We start from the raw sequence: 18574 nt of genomic DNA on the forward strand, positions 1-18574 counted from the left end.
TGGTTACCGAGTGACTTCTGTGAGCAAGGCACAGGGTCCCGGGGCCATCAAGTCAAACACATGTGCAATTATTTGGAACTCAGGTTAAGCAGCTCTCTGTCCCGTTGCTCTCACAGAGGCATGGCTTCAGCTCTTACGTATCCTTCAAAGCCCACCTCAAATGTTTCCTCCTCCCCACAGCCCTCCCTGAACTAGAGCGGAGACTGCAGCTTCAGTCCCAGGGCCCCCAAACCAGAAAATGCCAGACAGAGAAGATTCTCACTTTTCCTCTTGGCCTGCTGGAGGCAGAGACATGATTTTTATTGTGTCCAGAAAATAATCTTTGAGTACCTGTTACGTGCCAGGGCGCTGTGCTGGATCCTGAGACACAGGACAAGTTTCTGTCCCCAAAGATCCCAAGATGGCAGGGGGAGGGGGTAAATGTGCTCCACTCACTGTAGCAGGAAGCAGGCGGCAAAGAGCAGGGGTGAGGCTTCCACGAGCTGTGGGAGCACAGAAAGGAGAGCATCAGGGTGAGCTGCTTGGAAAAGGAGGCATTCGAGTCAGGCCTTAAAAAATATGGGTAGAATTTCACTTTATTTCGTTTTGTTGGTTTGTTTTGTGGCTAAAAGAAAGACAATGGCAGAGCCCTGAAGGAGGAGGCTGGAACAGAAGTAGGATCACGGGGTGGAACACTTGAACCTTGGGGTGCACTTGGGGAGCAGCAAGGAGAACTGTGAACCAGTCCTGTCTGGTCACCACCACCAAATACCACAGATGGGAGCGCTTGAACGACAGTAATTTATTTTCTCTTCTCACAGTTCTGGAAGCTGGGAGTCTGAGGTTGAGGAGGTGTCAGCAGGTCAGTTTCCCCTGAGGCCTCTCTCCTGGGCTTGCAGACGGCCGCCTTCTCCGCGTGTCCTCACACGGCCTTCCTCTGTGTGCCCGCATGCCTGGCACCTCTCTTCATGTCCTCATCTCCTCTTCTTATAAGGACACCAGTCATATCAGATAGAGGCTCACCCTAATGACCTCATTTTAACTTAATGACCTCTTTAAAGGCCTTATCCCCAGATACAGTCATATTCTAAAATATAGAGGATTAGAACCGAAGATGTGAATTTTAGGGCAACAGAATTCAGCCCATACAGACAGCATGCTTGAGGAAGGAGATGCATGGGATGTAGGGGGGAAGAGCAAGATGGTGGGGAAACGGGAAGAACCTTAGGTTGAAGGCAGATTTCATAATCTCTTGAGTGCAAGGCTAATTCATTTGGGTTAGCACATCCCAGACTCTGCTGTGTGCTAATAGATGTTAAGCAAACAAAAGACAGAGTCCATTGTCAAGCTTGGGAAACCAATTTCTTCCCTGCAGGTCTTCTCAGGACCCTTAAGTACGCTAATGTGTGTTGCAAATCCTCAAGATGGAAGCAGGATCACAGAAGCCAATTTTGGTAACCTCCTGTGACAAATACTGTGGTGAGTACTGCTGAAGGGAGCCAGAAAGATTTTTTTTTTAAGATTTTATTTTTTATTTTTTTTTAAGATTTACTTTTATTTATTCATGAGAGACACAGAGAGAGAAGCAGAGACACAGGCAGAGGGAGAAGCAGGCTCCCTGCAAGGAGTCTGATACAAGACTCCATCCCAGGACCCCAGGACCTCAACCCAAGCCAAAGGCAGATGCTCAACCACTGAGCCACCCAGGTGCCCCGCCAGCAAAGATTTTTGAGCAGAGGAGCAATATGATCAAATCTTATGTTTAACGCTATTGCACTGGGGTTGAAAAATCTTGACTGTCAAAGACAGTTGAACAATAGCAGCAAGGTAAGAGTAACTTCTAGAAGGCTGGGCCCCTATGGGTAGAGTAGCCTGTGACTGAGCAGAGCAACCTGGCATTCATAGAAGCTGCTCTCCTGCCTCATCAACCCTTCCATTTAACAGGTGAATTAGGCCCTGACTGTGTACAGACCCTCTGGTCTCCCAGCTGACTGGTCTCCTAATCTAGAAAGCCTGGCCCAGTGCACACCTCCTCCCTCATGCCCTCATTGTCCGTGTCTCTGGGCAGGTGGATGCAGGTCCAAACCATCGGGGACCTGATGCCCTGGCCCCTCTCTCTTTAATCTCACAAAGACCTAGGATACGTATTAGGGTGACTAAGACATTCCTGGTGCCTCAAGGCTGAACTGAGGCCCTGCTGCTCTGGCCCAACAAAGCAATTACAGGGAACTCAAATACATTCCTTTTGGAACAAAGATTTCTATTTCCAGCTCCCAGGGGTCCCAGGTGGTATAGACACATTCCTGGAGGCAGGCATTCTCAAGAATTCAAGAGGTTCAGTCACAGTTGAAGGCTCAGGGCAGATTGCAAGTGCTGATTTGGGGGAAATGAGACCCAAGTATTAGACCTGGGCAGAGGAGATTGTGCCGGAGAAGAGTAGTAAGGAGGCTGTAATCAGGGCCTCACTGCTGCTCCTCAGGTGCAGGAGAGTGGTGAGGACCCAGGGGAGGTAGGATGGTGTGCAGACGTGGAGGGCATTCGGGGCAGGGAGCTGGGAGCCCTGGGGTTGGGGGCACCTCACTGGTATATAAAACCCTCTCTGGGGTACTCACCACCGCCCTTCTCCCCAGCTGCTAATAATCCAAGTGAGATATTTAGATGCAGCACTTTGTAATCGGGACTTTCTGATGTAGCCCCTTCCATATATGAAAAACTCTTTTTTTTCCATTTTTGCTGTGTTTTAGCCAAGTAATATATATGACTCACATTCCCGTCTATCGCCCAGCCCATAAGCCTCACCTGAGGCAGAGGAGCACTCTTACCCATCTTGTTAGTAATTATAATTAAAAGAAGAGAAAAATGAAAAGAAAGAGCTGAGCATCTCACAGGATATTTTTGTTTATTTTTTCTTTCTAGTTTTGTAAATTTTATTTCGTGGGGTATTTTCTTATGCCACTACAATATTGCCCCTATGTAAAAATGGCCCCGTCAAAATGTCAGGTGCCCTCCAGGCCCAAGGGAAGTCCTCTTGCCCTACACTTCCCATACCTTCAGCCCCCACATGCTTCAGAAAACAGGCTAAGTCTGGGGTGAGTCTAACCCCCAGGTGGCAGAGAGCCTCCCCACCTCCCTCACTGGGCTTTCTTGGCCATTCCTGAGCAGCTTCACAGATCAAATGAACAGCCTCCTCCCATCCAAGTACCCCTTCTTCACCAGCCGGTCATGGCATCTGCTGGGGCTTATCCATAAAAGCTCATGGCAGAACAGTATACAGCTGTTCCTTCCTGGGGGGGGAGGGGGGACCCTTCTTCCCTCTGGTCCAGGGAAGGAGGGAATGAAGCACCCTGCTTACTACCATGAGCTTCTCCTTGCCACAATCAAGTCAATGACTTCGAGGGTCCCAAGGGGCACAGAAATCTGAAGAGACAGCGGTCCCTTGGGCCCCCATCACCTCCTCACAGTCTGTGACCAAACACAGCTGTCACTCAAATGGCAGTTGGTACGATCAGACTCAGCTGCTGTCCCAGGTAACTCCGCATTACCGCCCTCCAGAGATGTGGCAAGAGCCCTGGGGGCTCCTGATCCTGACCTTTCATCTGTGCCCCAGGCTGGGAGCGTCCCTCCCCAGACCTTAGTTTCTTCATTTGTAAAATAAACTCTAGAATCCCTTCCAGTTCCCAGAGTCTATAATCCTGTTCTCTCATGGTTGAACATATGTAATGTTTATTTTGGGAGAAAGGGACTCTTTTTTTTTTTGGCTTTGAAAGTGTAACTTCAGACTAATAGTCATTTTGGATGACATCACACTAATTCAGGGCTAAGCAAAAAGCTAGAATATTGCTGTAGCACGCTTTCTATGGGGAAAACAGAATGATTTGGGAAATTTCCTATCCCCCAAAACATACGTTTTGAGCACAGGCTTTCTCTCTCAGCTTTACTTCTGAAATGGAATTCTGCCACTTTCTTCCAGACTAGAGGGACAGGTCAGGATGCAGGGAGGGGAGGGCAAGCAGGTGGTAAAACTGGAAGTGAGCGAGTCTGTCGACAGAGACAGGTCTTCCAACCAGAGCTTCTCCAGAGCTGAGGCGCCTGGGGCTCTGGGCGAGCTTCGGGCAAGCTTCACATAGCCCCTGGGGCCACGTGGGGTCAGATGGTCACTAAACTCTCTGGGCATCAGCCACACTCCCTTTCAGCTTTAAGACCTTTCAGATGCCTTTCAGATGCCTCCCTGTGGGGGGTGGGGGGCAGGGGGTGCTGAGCCAAGAGGGCCAGCAGCATCCAGTGTTACCAGCAAACGTGAGCTAGGAACACAGTTCATACGAAACAGTCTTGTATTAATGTGGTTCATGAGTGTAAGGAGTTGCTACTGAGGATCTCACTATCTCCCCAGATATTTTAGGGCTGAATGCCAAGAGAATGTTCTGGGAGGCATGGAAGGCAACAAGCACTTGACTGGCCTTCAGGCTACCGAGCAGGGTGGGTGGTTTTGCCCCAGACCTTAGGGGTTCCGCACGAAGCCCTAATCCCAGGCCATGCAATAAGGTTGACTGGGACCCGTCAGATTAGGAAGCACCAGGTACTTCAGAACTTCTACGTAGGGCAGGCTTTGCTGGCCAATGGAGACTGTTGACTTGGGGAGGCTAAGGAGCTATTCTCAGGGCCTTTCTGATGTGAGGCCAGGAAATCATGCAGTGCCCCCCTTGCTTCTCTCTGCAACTGGCCAACACAGCCCAGGAACAGACTCAGACTCAAATGGTGAATTGCTAGGTCACAAGAGGACACAAATTAATCAGACTATTTACAGAATCCTGTCAACACACGCCAGAGGGAGCAGGCCAGCCCATGCCAGTGACATTTTGTGGATTTCTTGCAGCATGTTTTGCCCATCCTTTTCTTATTAAACATTCAAATCCTCTTCACGTCCTCTAAAACAGGATTCTGTTGTCTGCTCACCCGCTGAGTACCAGTAATCAAAGACACATGCCTGGAGCCACACTGGACTGGAAGTCCCCAGGGTCCAGGTCTACCACACATTCACAACACACAGAGACACACACACCAGGCACGCGTCACGCAGATGCTGCAAGGCCAGGGCCTCCCCGGAGACTCGATCTCTCAGCCTCAGCCCTAGCAGTCATAAGCAGTCCCTGTGGAGCTGACCCACCAAGGCCTTAGCACAAAATGCCTGGCTCCTACAGGTGTTAGCAGGGCAAGTGCCACCCCCTTTTTTGTATGAAGAAACTGAGGTTCAGGTGGAAGAAGCAGCTAGCCCAAAGTCAGAGAATCCTCCTCAGCAGTCAAGGTTTAGGGTAAAAACAGAGATGGGTTTCTATCCCTCCTCAGTGAGGAAAGACGCTCTTGCTGGCCTGAGGGAGCACCAGCCGCCTGGGCATTGCTTTAGTTCTCTACCCCGGTTTGGGGGACTGACCACTGATCACCACTGCCCTCCTGACACTCCACCAAGTCAGCATCTTACTAACCCTGAACCTTAGCTATAAAAGCCACATTCTGGGGGCACCTGGGTGGTTCAGTGATTGAGTGTCTGCCTTGGGCTCAGATTGTGATCCCAGGGTCCTGGGACCGAGTCCTGCATCAGGCTCCATGTGAGGAGCCTGCTTCTCCCTTTGCCTATGTCTCTGCCTCTCTCTGTGTCTCTCACGAATAAATAAACAAAATAAAATCTCCTAAATTCTTTTTTAAATAAATAAATAAAAACCACACTCTGACAGTGTCCCTCACGCTCAGAGGCTCAGAGCCTGGTTCTAAGTCTTAACAGTGCTGTGCAGAAGTTGGCTTGTCCTGGCTCCTGACCGCCAGTTGTTAAACGTTCAGGGCTCTTGCTAGACAGACATTTAAAGGTTGGTATTTTGAAATTGACCATGTTGGAAATGGTGATCAGCGAATGCCCAATGCCACAAATAAGGGATTTTTCTTTTCTTTTTTCTTTTCTTTTCTTTTCTTTTCTCTATTCTAGAGAATGGGGGGAATCCCTGGATGGCTCAGTGGTTTAGTGCCTGCCTTCGGCCCAGGGCATGATCCTAGGGTCCTGGGATCAAGTCCCACATCGGGCTCCTTGCATGGAGCCTGCTTCTCCCTCTGCCTGTCTCTGCACCTCTCTCTCTCTCTCTCTCTCTCTCTTCTGTGTCTTTCATGAATAAATAAATAAAATCTTTAAAAAAAAATAGAGAATGGTTTATCAGCACATCACTACTTGCCAGACAGGATCACTTTGACTTCAACAAGACCTCAGGCCTTTGTGAGCAGAAGGGATCTATCTAAGGGTTCATGGTTATACAAACAGAAGCGAACTCTGGTAAGCACGAATATGATTTTTAGGAAAGATATCAGGTAGCTTACAGAAACCTACAGGAAACACAGAGAATCAAGATCAGGAAACAGGCTGGAACCCAGGGTGGCAAGGCAGAGAGTGCCAGTCCAGGCCATGGGAGGCTGCCCTCCATGCTGCTGGGTACTTGTCAGTCTCTGCAGCCGTGGACATTGGACCAGGATGTTTGCTGTTTCTACCTTCCATCAGAAAGAAGTCTAAATAGCTCCTGCTTCTTGGCATCCCTTGCTCCAGTTCTGGATGGATACATTTGATTAGCTGGCCATAAGTTGTATATCTGCAGCTAGGGTCTTGAACAGTTCTCAAACTATTTCTGCTTCTGTAGCAGGAGGTGGGAGGTTCGTCCTTAGTGGATTTCCCAAATGGACAAAACACTGAAGATGCCTCCTACAGAAACATTCTCCTCAGACCTATAGGCTGATGAGTTGATTGGTCCTAGGAGCCTCCCCTCAAATCTGTTCCTACCCTGACAAAAATGTTTCCCCTCCTCTTCCCATTTAGTCGGGATTTTACAACTTAAATCTTCCTTTTAGCCAATAGGATCCTTCTCTGAAATGGAATAACCTTTCCCATTCTTCCAGAGCTCCAGTGGCATATTTCTCACCTCAGTGTGCATCAATGTAATCTGACATTTTCCTTGTATCCCTTGATTCAGCTCAACTGAAAGAGTGGGAGCCACTCTTAATTGCATACATTAGTAGAAGAGTTAAGCATGAATAATCCAGGACACTAAGCTGCTCATCAACCAGGCCTTCAGGCTGTGAGAGTCACAAGGGGCTGCGAGGAGATAAGCACATGGCTTGCCCTGCTTCCCCAAAGGCATATTCCTTTATAACATGTGAAATAATCTAGCAGGTAACCCAAGAAATATTTCCATATGGCATATAAATTTTTAATTATAAGACGAATTAGAATGGCCTATGTAAATTGTGATTGCACAATCAATGAAGATAGTGTTGCTTCAGTCCATAAGTGCAAGAGTGCCTTTCAGCTTATACACTATAAAATACCACTTGTGTAGTACACAGCTTGTGCAACTGTATATGGTAGCTCTGGAGGAAGCTGTTCAGGCCTTTCTGGGCAGGAAGGGAAAATAGCTAGGAAGAGACAGCAACCAAAGATCACATCAAATTGATCACATTGTTGGGAGAGGAGAATAAGATTTAATAGATAAAATTTAAATGTACACACAGCCCATAAACACCTATAGTAAGGGATCTTCACATTCATTCAGAACCCCCCCCACACCCACCCATTTTGTATAAAAAGCATTAGGACAAGGACCAAAGAACTTCTCAGTGTTAATTAGGCTTATGGAAAGCAAAGGGTTAGGGACTGTTTTATTATTTGAGGATAGGCTGGTGGGAAAGAGGCAGGACTGCTGGTAGGCAGGTGGGAGGACACTAAGCTGCTCATCAACCAGTCCTTCAGGCTGTGAGAGTCACAAGGGGCTGCGAGGAGATAAGCACATGGCTTGCCCTGCTTCCCCAAAGGCATATTCCTTTATAACATGTGAAAGGAACTTTGAGAGTAACAAGTACCCGATGCAGGAAGACTTTGGTCTCTAAGTGATCCCATGTTTGCAGCCTGTTGTTGATTTTACTCAGAACTGAGGTTGCAACTCATCACTTTTCTCTTGGAGGCCACAGTCACAGGCCTGCCTCAATTTTCTAGCCATCCCAGCAGCCCACACATCCCCAGCAGGAGTCTGAGCTCAGCCAGGCCCAGGCTGTGCAGCAGATCTCTGGGGCATGCAGCGGGGCTTCACGGTGACAAGGCATGGGGGGCCATCAGCTTCAGAGCTGAGCTCCCTAGTTCAAGCTGCTCTTGGGCCCCTGACTCCAGAAAACAAGCCCTCGGCTTGTGGTTACTGGATCCAGGCTCCAATCTTTCCAGCACCTTCTCACAGAGTGGCTGAGAGAGCCCCTTCCCTTTCTAGGCTCCAGAGGCAGGCTGCATGAGCTCTTCCTCCACCCTGGTATGGCCACTAAAGTTCTCAAGTTCTCAGGCAGCTCTAGAGACCGACATCTGACCCGTAACTGCACACACTCATCAGCACCAACCCAAACACAAAGGTACATGGCCCTGTGTTCCCTTGTCTCTCCTTTTGCCACTTCCCAAAACCCATCCCTGTAGAGTCAATCTAGGCTCCTGCTAATATGCCATAACAGGTAGGACCTCTCAAGGATTAAACATGAAACATGAAGGCAGGTATGAACCTGAAGAAACCCCCCCAAAAAACATGCTTAATAGTCCAGGAGGGGAAGGGTCTTTTTCAACAGGACACAAAACCTCAATATCCACAAAATATGAGATTGATAAATTTGATTATATTTCCATATAAAGAAGAAAAATACCAAACAACAAATGAAAAGATAAATGGAACCCTAGAAAAAGTATTTGGAACTCTTATCATACAGGTAAAAGACTAATTTACTTAATACTTTTCAAAGCTGATGTGGTGTTTAAGGGAGTCTAATAAATAGCATTTTTCTATTAAAATTCCAAACCAACTTGTAATAGGAAAAAGAATAGACAAATGAGGATGCAAATATCAGCTTTGTTACTGACAGAGCTGTTGGTGAAGGTGACTTAGGTGGGCAGACCAGGCGTCTCCTCGTTCTGGGCCCCAGGATGAAGCAGATCTGCCCACCACATCACAGGTAGCTCTGCAATGCCTTCATCGCTAAGTCTGGGGCATAGCCAAGGGCCACCAGGAGCACCTGTACTCAAGGCATGGGCAGGGGGCAGAAAGAGGACAAGAGATGCACTTACTGATGTCCTCTTACTTGGAAATAAAAAGCGATGAAGAAGGAAAATTCTTCCCTCTCTTCCAACAAATCAGTAGAAAAACCATAACACAACAGAAATATGGGACGATCGTGAGGGCAAGTCCCCAAGCCTTGAGAGTCTTCCCCCGCAAATAGATCAGGCTGGAGGAGATGCTCTCTTAGATCCTTCTGGGCACACAAGATGAGTTAAAAATAGATCTCAGGGCTTGTCTCAGTCAGCTCAGGCTGCTATACCAAAATACCATAGCCCAGGTTGCTTAAACAACAAACACTGACTTCTCACAGTTCTGGAGGCTGGAAAATTCAAGGTCAAGGTGCTGGCAGATTCATTGCCTGGGAAGGGCCCTCATTCTGGTTTGTAGACAGCCGCCTTCTTGCTGTGTCCTCACATGGCCAAGAGAGGGCTCTGGTCTCTCTTCCTTTATGTAAGGGCACTAATCCATCATGGACATTCCAACCACGGGACCTCATCTAAACTCATTTATCTACCACAGACCCCCACCTACAAATACTATCACACTGGAGATTAGGGCTTCAACATATGAATGGGGGGGGGATGCAGATATTCAGTCTACAACAGGGCCAATAGACAAGTAGAGCTGCTGAAAACCATCTTGAAAGAGTATATTGAGCTTATCGCACCCCCTCATTACAGCCCTCCCCTCCCTTCCCTTCTGTCTGACCACCTGCTTGCTAGCTAAAGGCGTGGATTGCAATTCTGGGGAACCTCAGTCTCTCTTCCAAGTCTTCATTCCCAGACCATTGCGTAGCCTGAGCCTTCACACCCATTCTTCAGGGAGAGTGAGGACTTTGAGCACAAGCCAGAGGGTAACCGAAAACCCCTTTGCTCTTGTGGTTCCCAGATCCACCCCCCCTGAGGACCTGCATATTCAAGATTGTTATTGTACTCATTTGCTAAAGCCAAACAAAGAGCTTGCACCTGAAAAACACTGAAACTTGTATGGTACTTGGAGTTCCAGGGTATAAAACTGGAGGTTAATCTTATACTCCTGCACAGGGGAGAGAGCCGAGGAACCAGAGAAGTGGCTTTCCAAAGCACACAGCTGGCCCTGGATACCTTCCCAGCTCGGCTGGAGGAGGAAGGGTGGGTTGCTCCCCAAGGGCCAGTCAGCCAACGCCTCCCCCAGGCAAGGGGTCCAGCCAGAGGAATCCCATGGCCCAAGGTCCCTGGCAATCCTGAAGCCTGGCATGCAGGTATGGTGGGAAGCGACAACTGTCTGGAGCCACCTTCTACCACCCGCCCTCTTAAGTAGCATGGCTTATGGCTCTCGTGACCATACAAATAGCCAGAAGGTATTTAAACAATCAGTGATCCAAGCATCTATTACTGCTCAACAAGCCACTCCAACCTGATAATTATTATTATTTAATACTATTTATTATTATTATTATTATTATTATTATTATTATTATTTTCATGGCTCTAGAGGCTGACTGGGCTCAGCTCTTCAGGTCCCTCATCTGGTTGTGGCCAGCAGTGGCTAGGGGAGGAGAAACTCTTGAGGTTTCCACATATCTAACTGACAAAGAGACCCAACACCTCTAGCACAGCCTCTCCATGAGGCCTGGCCCCCCTTACTTTAGTCTCTTCTGTGACATGAGATAAGGGGGAACAAGGAGCTGTGGGCCATGGTACCCACCCTCCCTGAATTCAATCTCATTTGAAAGATGGAAGGGAAAAAAAATCAAGAACTAAAGAGCCACAGGAGGTAGCATGAGGCGGGCAGTATGGGCAGAGGAGATGAGTTTATTTCAACCCAGAGGAGGGGTGATCCACCATGACGACAGAGGGTATGCTGGGCGTATGGCATAAACTTGACGCCATTGGTGCTGCCTCTGCTCTGCTATTGTCCCCATGGCTGGTAGTGAGTGCGTTAGCTTTGTGTTTGTGTTTAGTTCTGTGTTCCTGTCAAACTGGAGTCAATACAGCAAGCAAAGTAGTGTTTGGCCCCTAAATAGGAATGGATGGAAAATATCCAGTGTGACCTAATTCCCCCCTCACCTTTAATAATTTATTGCTCTCTTAGGGGGTTCAATTTGACCCTCCTGAAGGTGGTGAGCAGCCTGGAGCTGGTATTTGGTACGCAAGGATCAGAGCTAGCATAGGAGGCCCTGTCTAAGGTATCCGGGAGCCAAAACAGCTCAAGAGGGATCCAAGCCAGATCTCAGACAATACTGAGCATCACCTAGCTTGGCAAACCATGTTCAGGTGATGAGCCCAAAGAGAATGGGCCAGCCTGAGAGCAAGAGAACCCAAGGGCCAGAGATAGGCTGGAACAGGAGTGAAACAAGGGCCCCATGGCAAGCAAGGAGTAGTGTACGGAGTGCCTGGTTTTGACTTCAATGAACTTTCACCACATGGTGTTTGGGTGAGTCAGACCCTCTGCTGAACAGCCTGATTTCTGCTTACATAATAGCAGTGACGGTTCAGATTCAGGGAGGGCTACGGTGTGCCAGGCACTCCGCTAAGTGAGTGCTGTGAGGCGGTCATATCCCCATTTCATAGAGAAGGAAGCTGAGGCTCAGAGGGGAAGGTATCTCTTCACCATCAACAGTTAACTGTGCACCTGGGCAGTCTGCCCCTGCCCAAGCAGGTGCTTGCCCCAGGGCCACCTCCGAACCCACAATGAGCCTGGGATGCTGGAGCCTATTTCCTTCTTCGCCCAGTGAGAAAACAAGTGACTTTGCTTGAGGTCCAGCAAAGCTCGTGAGTGAAGGAGTGGGGATTTGAACCCATTCTGACTCCCTAGTCTAAGCTCTCTGCACTGCTCCAAAGGCTCTTACTTGGGGGGAGTGAGGGGAGGAGAGTATCCTCCCATGCAGCCCAGAATGGTCTGGAACAAAGTTAAGGAGGAGAGGAACGCAAAACAGAGCTCCTCGTAGCCCCAGCAGGGGAAGAAAGCAGATCGTTAACAGAGGTGAAGGGCAGGGCAGGGAGCAATGCTAACCATATGCCATCTCCCATTTTTCACTTATAAAAAGAAAATCACCTTGTCATTTTTTTTTTAAATTACCTGTCCTGAAGAGGGAAAGGACCAGGTACTCCAAAGAGCTAGACACCTGCTTTCCTCACCGTCTGCTTCCAATCTGTTATCTGGCCTGGCACATGTCTCCTGTTCCTGGGATGTTTTAAGGGGCCTTCCTAGCTGGATCCAAAGAAAACATTCATTTTGATTACAGAAAAGAGGCGCATCTGCTAGCCTGGATTTGTGGGAGAGCCCATAATCCCTGCATTTTACCTCCTATTAGCCCTCTTCTCCAGGAAAGAAATGTCCTGCTCTTTAAAGTCAAGGCCATAAAATTGTGACAGCTCGCTTGCAAACAGAGCTGATTCTGGAACATGAAACAACCCTTCAGATAAAATATACAGCTCAGGTGTGGGAGTGAGAGGGCCGAGGTCTTAAAACTGAATCAGTCGTTCGTTACATTTTGTTTTATGGATCTATCTGGGCCGTTCCCTACTGTAGAACATCACCAGTTCCAACATTTTGGACATATTTCCCATTAGCCCTTTATTTGAAATTTTATGTTTCCCCTCATAAAAACCTTCAGCAGATTAATGTGCTCGGGATGTTTATTTATAAGTACAGCTGGTCTGCCTGCGAGTTGCTTTTATTATTGGGTTGCCTAAGTGCGCCTTTTGTGCAGCAGCAACATGGTGGGACTGCAACCCAGCAACCAGCATTATCTCAGAGATGAGGAGACACATGGCAGGGGTGGAGCTGGGGGCGATGGAGGACATCACACAGGCCTTTGAGGTTTGCCACGCATCAAGGCACTTGGGAGCCTTCTCTGCCGGCCTGCTCTTGTAGGCACTGGGAATGGGCTGCGTGGGGCTGGTAGGTAGAAAGGGAACCTGAAGTGGCTGTCCTCATCTCCCAGGGATACCTGGCCTGAAGACCCTTCCCTTCAATGCATGGGGACTAGCTGACGTTTTCCAAGCAGGAGCCATTCTCTGAGCTGAAGAAGAGGATCAATTGCTGCCCAAGATTTCCAGTATTGCTCTAACCTTAGATGAACAACCATCCCTTCCTTTTCAAGACATGTGATAAATCAAATGTCTTGAAAGTTTCTAAATTTGTACTGTTCTTTCCTTTCTCCTCCTGCTTCATTTTTTTAAAAAGATTTTATTTATTTATTCACAAGAGACACACAGAGAGAGAGGCAGAGATACAGGCAGAGGGAGAAGAAGGCTCCATGCAGGGAACCTGACGTGGGACTCGATCCCAGGTCTCCGGATCACACCTGGCACTAAATCGCTGAGCCACCTGGGCTGCCCTGCTTCATTATTTTTGCACTAAAGATGAGCAATATCATTATTTTTAAACCAGGCCTTTATCGGGTTGTGCGTGTGGTGTCATTTTATTATTAAAGACCATCAGGTTGTATGTTCTTACACATTTGGCTTCATAGGCATCCTATGTTATAGAAACACTGTTTAGCAATATCACTAGTGACTATCCCCCTAGCTTCTGCTATCTCTCTGTAGGCCTGATGGCAACAGTGCTCTTTGATTGGTAGGAAGCTCTATTCTCTCTTGGCTTATATATGCCATGCTTTGGACCCCTCTGCGGCCATACAATCTATTTCTTCTCCTTGCTTTTGACGAGTCCCCCCCAAACCATCCTTTCCCTGGACAACATGTCCTGGTGCCCTCCCATGGTCTGACTCAGAATCCAAATGAGTGTTGGCACGTTAAGTCTGTTCCATCTTCCTTGGCTGGTGGGTTCTATTGGCAAGATCACTAAGCTCCTCTCACACATAACAGCCATTATGCACTTATGTACTCTTGGCAAAGACCATCACTCAACTCATGCTTCAGGGCTCCAGGGAGAGATATGTTTTATCACTCAGATATCTTTTGATTACCCAGATATTACCAGAGGCAGCAGACATTGAGACCAAAGAAAGAAATGGCAAGAGACTGAGATTTGTCTTGCCCTTGCTCTCAGAAATGTTTGGCAATGTCCAAAGCATGAGAAGACACAGTCTAAGTATCAAATATTAAAAACCATTCATGTGGTGCTTGCTCTGTAATTGGTGCTCAAAGGCCCTCGGAGTGTCAAGAAACTCATGCTATCTCCCCTAATTCCAGAAACCAAAGGGGAAAGAAGAGATAAAAGTGACTGTGGTCGTGGGCTCAAGACCTTTAAATGACCATTTAAAGGAAAAGATGAACAGTTGCTGGCATAAATAACCTCTTTAAAATACTAATGATTGTAACAAAGATGTTCCCCTAAAACTTAAAACTTTTCATTAACCCACAACAGGACAAAGGCCATGGGAAGTTGGGAAGAGCAGAGACCCATCCCTTAGGCATGTGGGGCCTGGACCACACCACCCTTAGGCACTCAGTGGGTAAAGTCAGTGTAGTACTCCTGTTAAGGTGTTCTGATTTATACATGACCCCACCTACTCAGTTAAACTCTTGGGTCCAAGTCCAGACTGGCCAAGCTTACAGATTACAGTTCCTTAGGCGAGAGGAGACTTTCTGTAGGCCAAGTCCGGAAGCAAGGCTAGGGTATTTCCCATGCTGGCAATCACCCTGTCAGACACTCTAGGCAAAGGCCCAGGATGCTCCAGGCTCTCAGAGGGCAAGAGCCATGACTTGGGATAGACGAGGAAGACTTTCTAGAGAAGAAGAGAGCTGACAGGAGAGGGTTAAAGAGGCAGAAATGCTTGAAAAATGGGAGCATGGGTAGCTCTGCTTGTCAGTCAGGCAGCATATTTTCAAAGAGAGAAATGGACAAGTTCATTGTATTAAACTAATTCAGAAAAATACTTGGGTACATATGAACATCTACGCTTTCCAAAGCTAAGCTAATCTCCATGGTGCAGAACTTGGGTGCCTGAGAAACATGTCTGTGCCCTCGGAAGGGTTGTGGTCTGTTTTATTCTCTCCCACAATGTACCGGTGCTCACACCTGGTGCTCTCAGCACGGGGCACCCCCTCAGAATTCTTGGTTCTGACCTCAGAGGAAATGAATTCTGAGAAGCTCCTTGTTCCAGTATATACAACCCAAGAACTGAGATTTTTTCCTTATAATAAGCAACAAAACTACAATCCTATCTCCTGGATTCTAGAAACTATAGCTCTGGTGCTCTAGGGCCCTGACTAAAGTGGCTTCCATCAAAGTCAGGTGGTTCACACAACTCCCAGGGAGAGAGAGGGGCATACAGGGAAGGATTGCTCAGGGCACTGGCAAAGACAAAGTTTCCTTCCAGAATTGCTTCTGATTGGAGTATAGACCAGAGCTGATTGGGACAGGGTTTGCTGCCCTGATGGATTTTATAAGTAACCTGAGTGTAAGGGACTCTGGTTGTCCTCTTCTACCTGGCCCTGAATCATAGATCGCTGAGCAAGGATAGCCCTAAACAGAGCATCAAATTCTTCCCCTGTCACTGGACAGAGCAGAAGCCTAATGAAACCTCCTAAACAAATGAGAGCCTTTCTTAAAGCTGGGATGCAAATAACTAGTTTTCCCATAACTAGATGGCTTTGGGAAAAGGTCCCAAGGCTCCCACACTCTTCCAGGCCTAAAGCCTGCTTCATTTCAGCCTAAAAATGTCTCTTGCTGCCTGCTGCATGCAAGTGCCCTCCATGAAGGCAGAGAGGGCTAACAAAACTCTTATGGGGAGGTCTCCCACATGCATGCACATTCACAGACACACACACACACACACACACACACACACACACACCACACAGTGGGTCTTAAGAACATCATTACTCCCCCAACTTGCTTTGAGGAATTAATTCACTTGCTGAGTAAGCCTACTTACTTGATGAGTCTTACTTAGGAGGAAGCAAAGCCCACCACCCTCCCACAAAAGATTCTATAGCCAATAGAGAGTGTCTGTGAGAAATACTACACAGGTGTGTATGAGGATGTGCGCACCTGTACAGGGGGCTGAGGGGCAACACGGCAGGAAATCCTGAAAGAAACAGGCTCCAAATAGATCTTGGGATTGCAGATGTTGTGGATATTCTAAGACCCCCATAGTCTCCAGGAGGGTGTGGGCAACAGACATCAGGCCAAGAGGAAGGGAAGTGAGGAACATGTCTACTTCGGGTCTGGCAGGAGTGCTTGTAGCCCTAAGAAGTGGCCCAGGAATGCTACCCATTTGTCGTCTTCTCCTCCAGGGAGGGGCAACGGCCCCCTCTGGGCCCTGTATCCCACAGCATCATCTTCTACAGGCAGCCTCTTTATCCCTGATTCAAGCTCCATCTGCCTCAGACCCCCAGGACTATCCTCATGACCTTTGCTATAGCCAGACCCCTCCTGCTCTGATTTTGTATCGTGAGCTTTTAAAAACTAGGTTGTTAACAAGTCTGTTAACAAGGCCAGAGGTGTTTGGTTTCTTTGCTTTAAATCAGTCGATCAATCAATCCCATTATATGATTTCTTTAATATGTGTAGGCCATTAGATTTATTATTCCATCCTATCCAGCCAGATTTTTTTGAGATTATCTTTAAACAATATATAAAAACTAATGGGATGTTGGGCAGAGCGTCAAACTCAGGGTATATTAGGGAGAAGTAAGATCATAGGTGAGAAGAGCTTTGTAAATGACCATGCATTGGGTATGCTGCAATTTTTATAGGATTATTCCTACCATGCCGCTTCCTGCAGTCTGGATCGCCACAGGCCCTCTCTCCTGCCACGAGGGTGTCCTACCTGGACTCCAGGTCCTAACTACTGGAGGTTGATCAGAGAAGGTAGCACCAGGTTTTGTGAGGCTTTGGGAAGATCATTGCATCTACCTGGGGCTGATTCTCAGTGAAGGGGCTCTAGAACTGTCAAAAGACCAGACAGCTCTGAGTTCCCTTCCAGCCTCATGCTCTACCAGTCCCTGGTCCTGCGTTGTCCATCGATCCCCTGGGGAGGACAGGTGATCCTGCAGGTTTTCAAGCATACCTGACCCAACCTTTCACGTGGGTGCAGCCAGACCAATACGGGGCATATAATAGTCACACAAGTGAAAACAGTCACCTCCCTCGCAGGTTCTGGGCTGCAAAAGGTGAAAGGAACTCCATGAATGCTCTAGTTCATATTTCACTTTGGATTAGAAGAAAAACCGCAGAAAAATAAACCGTGTCAATCAGCCCTGCTGTGTAAACAAGTGGTTGATGATAACCCATGAGACAGTTTGCATTTCTTTATGGAGTAGCCAGCGACAAAGATCCAAAAGCAAACCTTCTCTTTTACGGTTATTTGGAAAAGGAACAAGGAAAGCATTTGTTTTACCCCTGGGAGCTGCTACAAAGAGCCCCTCACTCCCCAAATAGCCTCTTTGCACAGCAAGCCTGTGGTTCTTCTACTGCCTGGCCCCAGCTCTGGAGATGACCAAAACCCAGAGGGTCTGAGGTAAGGCTTCCTGAGCACTGGCTCCCACAGGCTCCCACCCTCAGAGGCATGGCAGGGGTCTCCTCCTGAGGCCCTTGCTAGCAGACCAGGCATCTTTGTGCTAATTAGGAAAAGACAGCCCCTACTTTTCAGATGCAACTCTGGCTGGGCAGGCAGACAGAACACTTGCAGATTAGAAAAAGGTACCTCTAGCTCCACATCAGCGGTCTCTCAAGGGCCAGATAAATATTTTAGGCTCTACAGGCCAGAAGGTCTCTATTTAACTACATAACTTTGCCATTTGTCACATGAAAGCAACCATAGACAATTCATAAACAAATGGATATGGCTATGTCCCAAAATATTTTTATTTATAAAAATGGGCAGTGGACCTGATTTGAATCTTGACTAGTGTTAGCCAGCCCTGCTCCAGATGGTTGCAGCCCACCACCAGAGCTTGAAAAAAGGACACTGGCTAAAACTCATCCACTTCTTATACTTTTGATTGGGTACCCTTGGGCAAAACCTACACAATCCTACATGGTGGCCCTTCCTCTGATTCCCCAAGATGCTGGGGATTTAAGAGGACAAACTTCTTGGATTTGGGATAGACCACCCCAGTGGTTTTAGTATCCCTGAACCTCCACCAACTGTCCCCTGCTCCAAAAGCCTACAGATCTTGGGGTCACACCAATCAGAATAACAGTGGTACAGAACCAAAGCCTCTTTCTCATTCCACTGAGTAGCCCCAAGCACTGAACATGTCTTTTAAAACCAGACTTAAATAAAATAAAATAAAATAAAATAAAATAAAATAAAATAAAATAAAACCAAACTTCTTCTATTATTTGAAGAGATAAAAAAAACAAGGTCTCAAAAGACAGGAAGTCCAGCAGAGCCAAATCAAAGTGATTCTCAGATAAGCAAAGAAGCCTTTCTCTGGAGACCCCTTCTTTGGCAAAGTACCAACTAACCAGTGAATAATTGGTTAAAGTGGAAGATTAAGAGAGTTGGCAGAAACAAGTTATTTCTGGACATTTTCCACCTTTTTTCCCAACCAGTCTTCCAATTATAATTAAAATATGAT

General features: G+C 47.4%; 1 long non-coding RNA gene across 1 annotated transcript in view; it reads right to left on the reverse strand.

The window, feature by feature from the left end:
* The window catches only part of LOC140600026 (uncharacterized), a 114596-nt gene that overhangs the window by 23083 nt on the left and 72939 nt on the right, over window positions 1-18574 (reverse strand). Inside the window, exon 2 of the long non-coding RNA XR_012003222.1 lies at window positions 331-482. This is a non-coding gene — a long non-coding RNA (uncharacterized lncRNA). The remainder of the gene's footprint in view (window positions 1-330; window positions 483-18574) is intronic.

The sequence above is a fragment of the Vulpes vulpes genome, chromosome 8 (assembly GCF_048418805.1).
Source record: "Vulpes vulpes isolate BD-2025 chromosome 8, VulVul3, whole genome shotgun sequence".
Taxonomy (NCBI): Eukaryota; Metazoa; Chordata; class Mammalia; order Carnivora; family Canidae; genus Vulpes; species Vulpes vulpes.